The sequence below is a fragment of the Lytechinus pictus genome, chromosome 11, assembly GCF_037042905.1.
Source record: "Lytechinus pictus isolate F3 Inbred chromosome 11, Lp3.0, whole genome shotgun sequence".
In the NCBI taxonomy this organism is placed as follows: domain Eukaryota; kingdom Metazoa; phylum Echinodermata; class Echinoidea; order Temnopleuroida; family Toxopneustidae; genus Lytechinus; species Lytechinus pictus.
Genome location: NC_087255.1, coordinates 23,722,605 through 23,734,039, shown reverse-complemented (window position 1 = coordinate 23,734,039; position 11,435 = coordinate 23,722,605).

The window sequence follows — 11,435 nt, the reverse complement described above, 5'->3', positions numbered from 1 at the left end:
TTAAAGAGAGACAATGGATGAAGGGAAATTATTGTATGGTGCAAAGGTGGTTTCAAAAGAGAATGTAGCAGATTACAGGGGCCTTGGAACCCCATTTATTTCTAAAACTGTGTAGAACAACGTAAGAATTGCCATCTGATTGAGATTTTTACCATGGTAAATCCCCCCCTCCACTTTCGTTCTGCGGCGCCTGAATTACTAATTTAAAGGTCAAGTCCACTCCAGAAAATGTTGATTTGAATAAATGGAGAAAAATCAAACTACATGTATCAAAATGCAAAATTATGTAAAATAAGAAAGTTATGACATTTCAAAGTTTCGCTTATTTTTCACATCTCAGTGACATGCAAATGAGACAGTCGATGATGTCCTTCACTCACTATTTCTTTTTTTTTAATTATACAATTTTTTACAGATTTGACAATAAGGACCAACTTGACTGAACCATATAGTTTTAAACAATGCCAATTCCACATGTTCAGGGAGGAATTAGTCGTTGTTTCACTTGATTAAGAAGAGAAGGATCCTGACATAACACTGTTATACAGAAAGAAACAGACGGAAATATGAGACAGACGAAAACATCAAAGTATACGAATATGGACAATAGTAATTCAATAACAATGGAGAAAAAACAAAGTGGAAGGATCATTTTTAAGCATTGGGGTATAGTAGCAATGAGATCTATGAAGTCTGTTCTCGATCTGAAATTGCGCCATCAGGCGACAAGCCCATGATAGCGATAAATGGTATTTATGCCAAACTAGCACTGGAGCAAGAAGAAATTACTTACTGTCCTTACTTTAGAAAGTCACATTTTAGACAGGGGCCGCAGAAGCAGTGGGGGGTTCAGCCCCCCCCCCCCCCACTTTTTTCCAAAACCGTGTACAAATACATAAAAATGGCCATATGATTGTGATTTTTTGCATGGTCAGCCCCCAAACTTTTGGCTCAGCCCCCCCCCCCCCCCCAGTGGCGTAACAGGCGGGGGGGCAGGGGGGGGCAAGCTGCCCCCCTGGCGGATTTCACCGGGAAAATAAAAGAAAAACTGGAAAAAGAAAAAAAAAAGGAGGGAGAAAGAAAGGGAAAGGGGAAGAAAAGGGGAAAAGGAAAGGAGGAAAAGGAAAGGGAAAAAGCGAAAAGAAAACGAAAAAAACTTTTTTTAAATGGAAAAGGAAGGAAAGCGGGAAAATGTAAGAAAGAAGAACATTTGATAAAGAACAAATCATTTTGAAATAGGCCTATGTATGCAATAGCATGATGGGAAATAAATCAAAAGATGACAAATTGACAAACAATAGCGGGAAACGAAGGTAGAAAGGAATTAGTCAAACACAGGGGCCGCGTAACGGTTATCAAAGTGGGGGGGGGGCTGACCATGCAGAAAATCACAATCGTATGGTAATTTTTAGGTGTTTGTACATGGTTTTGGAAAAAAAAATGGGGGCTGAAGCCCCCCCCCCCCCCCCCCCCCCCCGCGCTTCCGCGGCCCCTGAAACACAACCGGGCTGCCGATGATTGAAATTAAAGAGCGGGAAGAAAGATGGACTGCATACAACATTCTGCTATAAGCTTGCTAAATTTTATGCAAATAAGCTACCTTTGCCCCATGCAGACCCCACGCAGTAGGGGCTCTTCATTTATAACCTCCAAATGGCTCTATAACGCCCCCCCCCCCCGTTCAATCACGTTCAATCACTGGCATACAGGCGCGGGATCTTGGTTCCACACCCTAGAGGAAATAAAAGAAATTATAGGAGACAACGTATAATAAATTGAATGGAAACAATGAAATGTGTTATTTGCTGAATATAATGGGAAAATCTATCACATAATTAGAATTTAATTTCAATAGGCAATTTTTTTCCAGCTCGCTTTGCACGCTGGCGACTAATTTACAAATTTTTCCCACATTGCTATGTTTTGCCCCCTCAAAATATTTGTTTCATTACGCAACTGGGTTGAATAAATGTGTTGTGTAAAAGCTATATTCTGTATATACCCGCGATTTGATTAAAATAGCGGCAATCTGCGAGGTTTAAATGGCTTTGATATCAAGAAGTTCCGGGGGCTCCGCCCCGGACCCCAACCGTACAGCACTGCGTATGGAAGGGATGGGCCTTGGCCCCAAAAGTTTTACAAACAAGAACAAAAAAAGGAGGAAAGAAAAGCAAAGGAAAAGTGTAGGATATGATTTTATTTACTGAATATAATGTAAAAAAAATAGATCAAAGTAAGATTCTCATGAAAAGGTGATTTTTTTTCTCGCTCGCTTCGCTCTCTCGGAACTTAAAAGCAGCTTTTTAGCACATGTGCTATACTCCGCCATCGGTTTTTTTTTTTACTCTTCACGCTACTGCCGCAAAGAATCGTGTTCACAGTGGCGTACACACCACAAAATAAAGGAATCTATAGAGAGAAGAGTGAAATATATTATTCTCTGGATATCATATCAAAATCTATCACAAAATTTGATTTTTGTATTAAATAGGGTCAAAATTTTTGCTCGCTCGCTTCGCTCGCTCGCAACTTTTTTTAAAGATAAATCCTGCCCGATACGCAATATCTGGCCTTCTTAAAATAGTCGCCTCATTACACCATTATGCCTGTTCATACCATGGTATTACCGGGAAATTTTTGGCTCTTGCCCCCCCCCCTGGCCTCCGACCCCTGTTACGCCGCTGCCCCCCCCCCCACTTTGAAAACCTATCCGCGGCCCCTGTTAGATATATCTTTCAGTTAATATATTACAAAACTGTTCTACTAAGCAAACAGTCCCTATCCCCCCCCCAAAAAAAAAAAAAATATATATATATATATATATATATACTGGGGAAAATAACAGCAAGACTGCTATTTTTCTTATCATATTTTCACCCCTTCCCCTTTCTTCTCTCCCTACAACTCCCTCTACCCCGTCTGTCTCCCCTCCTCTCTATCTCCTGCTATTTTTTTCTTTAATGAAATTCTGGAGTCATCAACGCTCTTTATGCTCCTATGTGGAACCCCTGACTCCACGATTGGATTGCCCTTCCTCTCTACCGTTATCTTATCACATGAGTTGGAAGCCTATAGCCTATATCTATTTTTTCTACCTTGCTCTCTATCCTTCATCTACCTTAAAAGCCTTTAAATCTTCTTCACCCTTTCTGATTTATACAAGCACTTATCATCTATTTCTTGTCTAGCCTCGCATTTCTCTTTGAACTGTGTTTGCCTTCTAAACGTCTTGACACGTTCCTGCATAGTACATCTGTCTGGGATTTATTTATTTTCCCCCTTGTCCGTCATTCTTAGTTCTCTCCCCTTTTTGCCGTCTTCTACCCAATTTCCCGCCATTCGGACCCCACCTATAATGAATATTGGAGAGAAAAGAATAAAATTAATGTATGCACTCTTAGCATTTTTGAACCCTAAATGACACGTTTAATTGTACCAACCTTTTGGAGTGTAATCTTACACCCCGTGGCAAAGGGTGTAGAACTGCACCTTTTTAGTAATATTTGCACCAACCGAAGAAATGCTCGTTTGCACGCAAAAGATGCAAATTTGAACCTTTTAAGGTGCATAATGATAGACATTGAAAGAGGTACAAATTTGAACCTTTATTACATATTCATTTCTGCACTCTAAAGGGTGCTTAATATAGCTAATTGAACCCTTCAAGGTGCACGAATGGGCACAATATTGCACTTGTTAGCACCCCTTGGAGTGTTGCTATTGTACTAACCCCTATAGGGTTCAAATTTTGACCCCTATTTCTTAGTGTGTACGTCTATACTAAATATTAATAACACATGAAATCAACATCATATTATGATGCTGATTGAAATTATTGAAGTTATTAATTTCAATAATTTTTGGTGATCTATGCACACTGACGCACAGATGGGGGTGGGGGTTCTGCCCCCCCCCCAAAAAAAAAAAGTTCCAAGACCAAGAAAAGAGGAAAAAGGGGGAAAGAAATGAAAATGAACAGGGTTTGTGATATTTTGTATTTAATTTTATGTCACAGTCTATCACAAAGTCATAATTTCATTTTAAGAAGACCCAAATTTCCCCTTTGTTTTGAGCCCGTTTGACTCATTGCGCCACTGCTTGAGAATATTCCAATCTGTTACATTATCATGATCTATATAAATTGTTTGTCTAAAGTAAATATCACATTTGGCTGGTTCTCTAATAGTTCGCCTTCGAAGGACCATTATACTTTGTGGCCCGTGATAAATGTGACGCAAGCGAGGTGTCAATAAGTAACTGTTGATGAATTATGTAGAATAAAACTCACAATAATAAATAATGTATTCTTGATAGAGCTGACCTTTGAACTTCGGTTACTTTTTTAATAGGAAAACTCTGTATAGCACACTTTATACCATATATCCTGGGGGCGCAATCCCCCCCCCCCCCGCCCCCACTTTTTGAAGCACTGAAAAGTGCCCTTTTTACGCAAGAAAAATGCCCCCTCATGAACGTGTGCTGTGTCCCTCTCATCGGAAGAGGATCCGTTTTAGGTGATACCAAGTGCCCTTTCTCGAATAAGTGCCATTTTTTCTCAAAAAATGCCCCCTCATGGACGTGTTCTGTGCCCCTTTCACCTGAGAAGGACCCTTTTATGTGTTACCAAGTGCCTTTTCTCGAATCAGTGCTCTTTTGTATAACCCCAAAAATGAAAAGTGCCCCGTACGAACATGTCCTGTGCCCCTTTCATATGAGAAGGATTCATTTTATGCCATTAGCAAGTGCCCCTTTTCATTCTTATAGGTGCCCTTTCTCGTATCAGTCCCCCTTTTACCTAAGAAAAGTGCCCCCCCCACGAACGTGTTCTGTGCCCCTTTCACCTGAGAAGGACCTGTTTTATGTGTTAACGAGAGCCCCTTTGCCTTCTCATATGTGCCTGTTCTTCATATCAGATAAGTTGTCCTGAAAAAAAACCCAATCTTTCCGTGCCCGATGAGCGCCCGTTTTTTTTTTTTTTTTTTGCGCCGTTATGCTTCCTTCTGCAAGTGCATAATGAATGAAAACATTTTTTTTTAAACTCACATAATTGTACTGCAGATTTACACAAAATTCAGCAAAAGTATGCACAAAATCCATCAGTTTCACATAACAAAATGCAAAAGCGCCTCAATGATAAGCTCAGTCGATTTGCTCCCCCGCTTTGGAATTTTTTGCCCCAAAAGATTTTGCGCCCGGCTGCCCCCTAAGCGAAAAATTTCTGCATACGTTCATGTTAAAGATAGCGCCCTTTTCGAAAGAAAATGTGTCCTTTTCCCTGTGACCCCCCTTTTTTAACTTCGCTCCGCCGCCCCTGCTCTTCAACACTCTTCTTTACTTTCTTCCAAGCAAGTAAATGCCAAAAGGCCTATAAATACCACCATTTCCAACAGAGCGGTTTACGTACGTGTGGTACGTGCAATCTACTGATGACCGATGCAGCTTGGCGCCAAGGGACCATGTGCATTCACTATTTGGAGCTTTTTGATCAATAGGCCTATATATATATATTTGTTTAATACTATAGTGATTTTTAAGCGGTCTTCCTTGGCCTTCTTACCATCAGATGATTATATCAGTGCTCCTAATTTTAAATCCCTATAAAACAAAGGAATGAAAAATATAAAAAATAAAAAGCAAGTAAATTAATGAATAAATGGATGAAAAAATAAGTAGAAAAGGGTAAATACATGAATAGATACATGGATAGATAGATAGATTAGTCCGGATTAGTCTCCGGACTTTGAAACAGAGGGTCGTGGGTTCAAATCCCAGCCATGGCGTAATTTCCTTCAGCAAGGAATTCATCCACAGTGTGCTGCACTCGACCCAGGTGAGGTAAATGGGTACCGGCAGGAAGTAATTCTTCAAAAAGCTGTGTGCACCGAATAGGTAGCCTATAGCTTAGCCAGGTAATAATAGCAGGGCCCGCTGGGAGAACAGATTTCGGAACTGAAGTGGCTACCCTGGGTAAATATACCTTTATTATTATTATTATTATAGATAGATAGATAGATAGATAGATAGATAGATAGATAGATAGATAGATGGTGATGGTAATCTTTTTAGGAGCCTCGGAACTGTTTTGAAAGTGAGGGGGGGGGGCTGAGCCGAATGTGGGAGTTGACAATAAGAAAATCATAATCAGATAATCATTTTCCGCTTTTGTACACGGTTTGGGAAAAAAGTGGGGCATGGGGCTTCAGCCCCCAGGTTCCGCGGCCCCTGGTATGTGTATTTAACCTTGACAGCCATGTATTTAAAAATGCTAATTATGATTAGGATAAAAATGAAATTGTAATGATATTAATATCAACAATATATAATAATAACTATGAAAATGATGAGTATATAGTGGCCATATACATCTGTTTCAAAGGTGAAAGGAAAATAAAGAATAAAAACAATTGCATGTTGTTTATAGAACTACCAAGCAATAAGTGTAGGTATATAAGGCATCGTGGATATGAAGCTATATACGCAAAATAATGGAAAAGGCATTCCAATTAATTATCTTATAATTATCATTAATGCGCAATATGACGTAAAAGTTAAAGAAGCTTGCATTATACCGTGTACATGGATATATACCAAACAGCTTTTGTAACAAACTGCGGAATAGTAAAATGACTTTGCTCACAAAAACAAGAAACCTTATAACAGATGCTGAAAGTTCATTTTATAGTCCATCCAATCCAAAAGTGATGGCAAAATGACACCAGTAGATAAAAACATGTCATAGTCAATTTTGATTGATATCATTTATGGCGACATAATAATTATGTTGGTGAATTTTTAGCTGCGGTGATTGTGTACATTGATCATTATTTCATAATGCCCCGGCTTGAGACTAAAAATACCGACTGGAAATTAACGTTGTCACCTGTAAATCAAAATTAGTCGTTGCCGAGCAATTGGATGGGCCTACGAAATTGGTAATAAATTGTATTGGTTTGAAGTGTCCCCTTCCAACCTGAGCAGTGCAAGGATAATTTGATGGGACCGGGAAAGGGCCGGGGAGGGGATGTATAATAGGGACATGGCCCTGCCCATGGAGGAAACTGCACTCTAAAAACAAATCAGTCAAAAATGACTAGTTAATAGGGTCAGCTGGGAGCAACTGTTATTCTAGTCATATTTGACTATTTTCTAGTCATATTTTACTAGAACAGAGTTATTTCTGACTAGAATATATGTCAGAAATGTGACTATCAGTGATTGCCATATCAGTTACTCCCAGCTGACTACCGGGCTGACTACTGGTCTAGTCAATTTGACTGATCTGTTTTAAGAGTGTGGGGTCGTGTTGTGACAATGGTCAGCACCCCAGTCATGGGCGGAAATCCCAGGGGGGACAGGGGGGGGGGGCGTGTCCCCCTACTCAAAATAGTAGGGGGACACAATATCAAATGTCCCCCTACTATTTGTGTTCTTTTATGATGGTAAGAAATACATCATTCAAAATGGAAATAAAAAAAGTATTTTAGGACGAGATGACCTTACTATTGAGATGATAACCTTTTTTTTTTTTTTTTTTTTTTTTGCTTGTCAAATTTATTTTCGTCGAAATGACCTTAAAGTTGAGGGTGATAACCTCTTTTTTTTGGCTCGTCAAATTTTCCAGCCCCCCTACTTTTGGGAGAGATTTCCGCCCCTGCCCCCAGTATGTGGCCAGGTCCCGCCCTACGGGGAAGCAAAAGTTGACTTTATTATTTTCTTGATTACACTGCAAAAACCACACTTAACATATGATTACGCCAAGCATTTTTATCAACACATATTTTGTTTATTATTTCATAATTATGGTGTTCAGAACTTCTGATCAAGGGTGTATTGTAAACATTACTACGAGGATATGAATATTTTCTTAGAAAACCGACTGTTGTGTTTAATAACATTGATTTTATAGGCCTACTGTAATACTGTAATAAATAAAGCTCAATATATACGACTGTTTCATTAACTTTTCCATTATATTTCCTTTCTCCTTTTTTCTGTTTCAATTATTTCACCCCTTTTTTATGTTTTCAATCACTTGAAATATATGCCATAATGGAACGGACGAATTCTTCGGTCCCCCCCCCCCCCCTCGTAGCTGTACCCCTGTATGCCAGCACGGTTGAATCCAAACGTCCATTCGATGTAACCTATTTGATTTTACGAGATAATAGTTATTGACAAAACTAATCGACTCATCATCGTGCGTTTGTTCATTACGCCTAAAACCAAACAATAAAACATTAAAGGGCAGGTTCAGGAAGAAAAATCTCATGTGATGAATATGCAATTTCAAAAATGAAATCAATTTAGATAAAACCCATTCACATTGGTATACGGTTATTATACACTGTAAAGCATGATTACTTTTCATTTTCATGCTCATATTGTCTTTCCCTTTTCCCATTTCCCTTTTCCTATTTTCCTTCTTTTTTGTGTGTTAATTTATTGAAAAATTTAACTGCCCCTGCGCCCCTCCATGTGTGCCGTCCCTGTGTTTTGGGGATTTCTTTCAAATGAGCTACATCTTTATTTATTTATTTATTTTTATTTTTTTATTTATTTATTTATTTATTTATTCATTTATTTATTTATATATTTATTTATTTATTCATTTATTTATTCATTTGTTTGTTTATTTATTTACTTATATATTCATTATTATTATTGGTTATTTATTATGGGGGGGGGGAGCTAAGAGGTCATAGCGTCTCGAATAAACACAGGGCATCGTATTAGATCAGGTCTTATGTTATTTTTTTATTTAATGGGTAAAACACTAAATAATTTATTTATTGAAAATGGTTGAAATTATTAACTTTTATATTATTATGAAACAGTTGGGTATATTATGCAATTGTCGATCCAGTGAGCAATGCCATCTCCATAAATAGGCATATAACTTCTCCTATAGACAATAAAGAATACTTGACTCGGTTTGGGCATTTCATATATTTTTCATGATGGGAAAACAAGATTCATAATACTAAATAGGTTCATAATGATTGATAAATAAAGATTCATAATGCTTGGCAATATAGGCCTAAGCATTATATTCATGACATGCATTATTTGTTTCGATGTCAATAGTGCAAACGTAGAGCTCCCACAACTTCCATATTGGGATACGCTATGTTATTTTGACAAATTAATGTTGTTCGACACCAAAAGTTTGGGGAGGGTGGAAATCAGTGGGAAAAATAAGGATCATTTTCCACTTGCAGGGGTGGATCCAGCATTCGCCAATAGGGGGGGGGGGGGGATTTTCTTCCACATTTTCCCCTATCGGCCGCTCTAAGTTGAGTTTCTTAGCTATATTCTTATGAAACAACATAAATATATGACAATATATGACGATTTTTTTGGAAATTTTATGTATTTTTTTCCTCGCCCCCCCCCCGATCCGCCTATGCACTTGGTTATAAAATTTGAAATTTGACCATAGTGAATTAGCAGGGAATGTGAGTTGTATATTTTAGACGTCAGTTTTTTCTACTGCTATTCTTTTTTTGTAGAGAGAGGAGGGGAGAGAGGGGATAGAGAGAGAGAGAGAGAGAGAGGGGGGGGGGGGAGATACAATAATATGAAATCCTTTGTTCTTTGAATTCATAGCAGACTACACGAAGTTGTATGAGATTATTCAGATACTAGAAAATGAGTTTGTTCGGATACCTCAAGAGCGAGCACGTGTCCGTATCGTGCAATATCGAATCGATATCGTATCGAACTTCGAGAGTTGAGAATGCTGTAATGCCGGTGTGTTACGTTTTTGAGAGTTGAACCTCTGGAGCTAGATTCTTAGAATCATCTCTCTCTTTTTTTGAATTGAGGACATTACTCTGTGTTCCGAAAGAATTGAAATTCCTGTATTTAACTGTGAGTATATAAAACCATAAAAACGTGTTTTTGGTGAAGAATTCTTGCCTTAAAGTATCCACTTTCTTGCTCACTACCGGTACCGGCGGCGAGCAGCGGCTAAAATTTTGCGGGAAATGATTGGTCTGTTCCGGGACATCGTCGGCGTATCGCATTTGAGAAACACAGTCATTTCCAATTTTCGCGCACTATTTAGAATATCAGACTGAGTCACAGACAGAGGTGCAGTGTACACCAAGTCCCCGTTGACAAGTTGTAACTCAAGAGTTTATGCCGAGTTTAGTGCAATAAAATCCTATCATGTCTGTAGCTGTCTTTGTTTGACGGTGTGTGAGAAATTGAGCTATCGTTGAGCAATTAATTGATCCGAATATCGTGTCCTAAATAATAAATTCTAGATTCTGACTTCCTCTTTCTTCTCTGCAAGACTGCATCATTTCAAGTCTGGGAATGGCCCTAATTCACAGATTTAATTTTAACTTGAGATCTAACAAAGATGGTGCCAGTGGTTTAGAGTAATTCTAATCATCTCTATTGTCTTTGGTTTTGAAGCGATGGAGAATATATGCTGCCGTAAAGCTAGTCTTAACTTAAATTAAAAATAAAACAAGGTAAAGAGTTAATTTGTGACCCTAAATTTAAATGCGTTGTTTCAGAATTAGACAGAAAGCATCCAACAATTTTTCTCTGACTCCTCCCCCCCCCCCCCCCCCCCCCCCGTCCTCCCTGGATTTAAGCCAGTGGCCATGTAGATCTATCTACATGTACATGTATGTCGTGTCACAAAATAAAAACTTGATTCACAAATTTCATAACTTTGTTATAATTTTTTAATTGTTATGGATTTTCTTGAACCAAAGCCGGTATCAATAGTAAAGTAGTACTAGATCTAACACATTTTTTTTTCAAAGCCCCTCTTCAGATTATCTCCATGATGATTGTAATTGTATGTGAAATAATGTAACTAGGCCTACATATATGTAGATGTGTGTACATAAAGTACCTTTTAAATAAAAACTGTCATGGCGTGGATGAATAAAATCTGCACAATATCAGCATTGTAATATGAAACCACTTCTTTAGAATGAAATTGGCTGAAAATTACAGGATATCATCCTTTTTATTTTTGAAGCTTTCTGATAAGCAATAACTAATTTGTACAGTTCTAGTTGTCTGCTTGAAAGAAAAATCAAAACATTCCAGGGTACTTACAGGTAAAATTCATTTAAAAAAAAGAAGAATCAAGGAGTTTTAAGAGATTGAGAACCATCCAACACATTCCTTCTAAAGCCACTCTGATGCCGCATGGATAAAATACAGTATGTTAGACGGTATGTTCTTCATTGGATTTTTCTTGCAGATTATAAACAAAAGATTCCTACCAAACAACAGACTTACTGGCCAGATACAAGAGAAATATGCTTTTGTAATGATAATTTACTTTTTGCTGCCTCTGGTCAGATATTATGAGCAGACACATTGCTAACTTTTATGGGGAAGCAAAAATAAATGTTGCAATATTAATTGAAATATGATTTGGAATTATTTGACTGGCCGCATGTGAC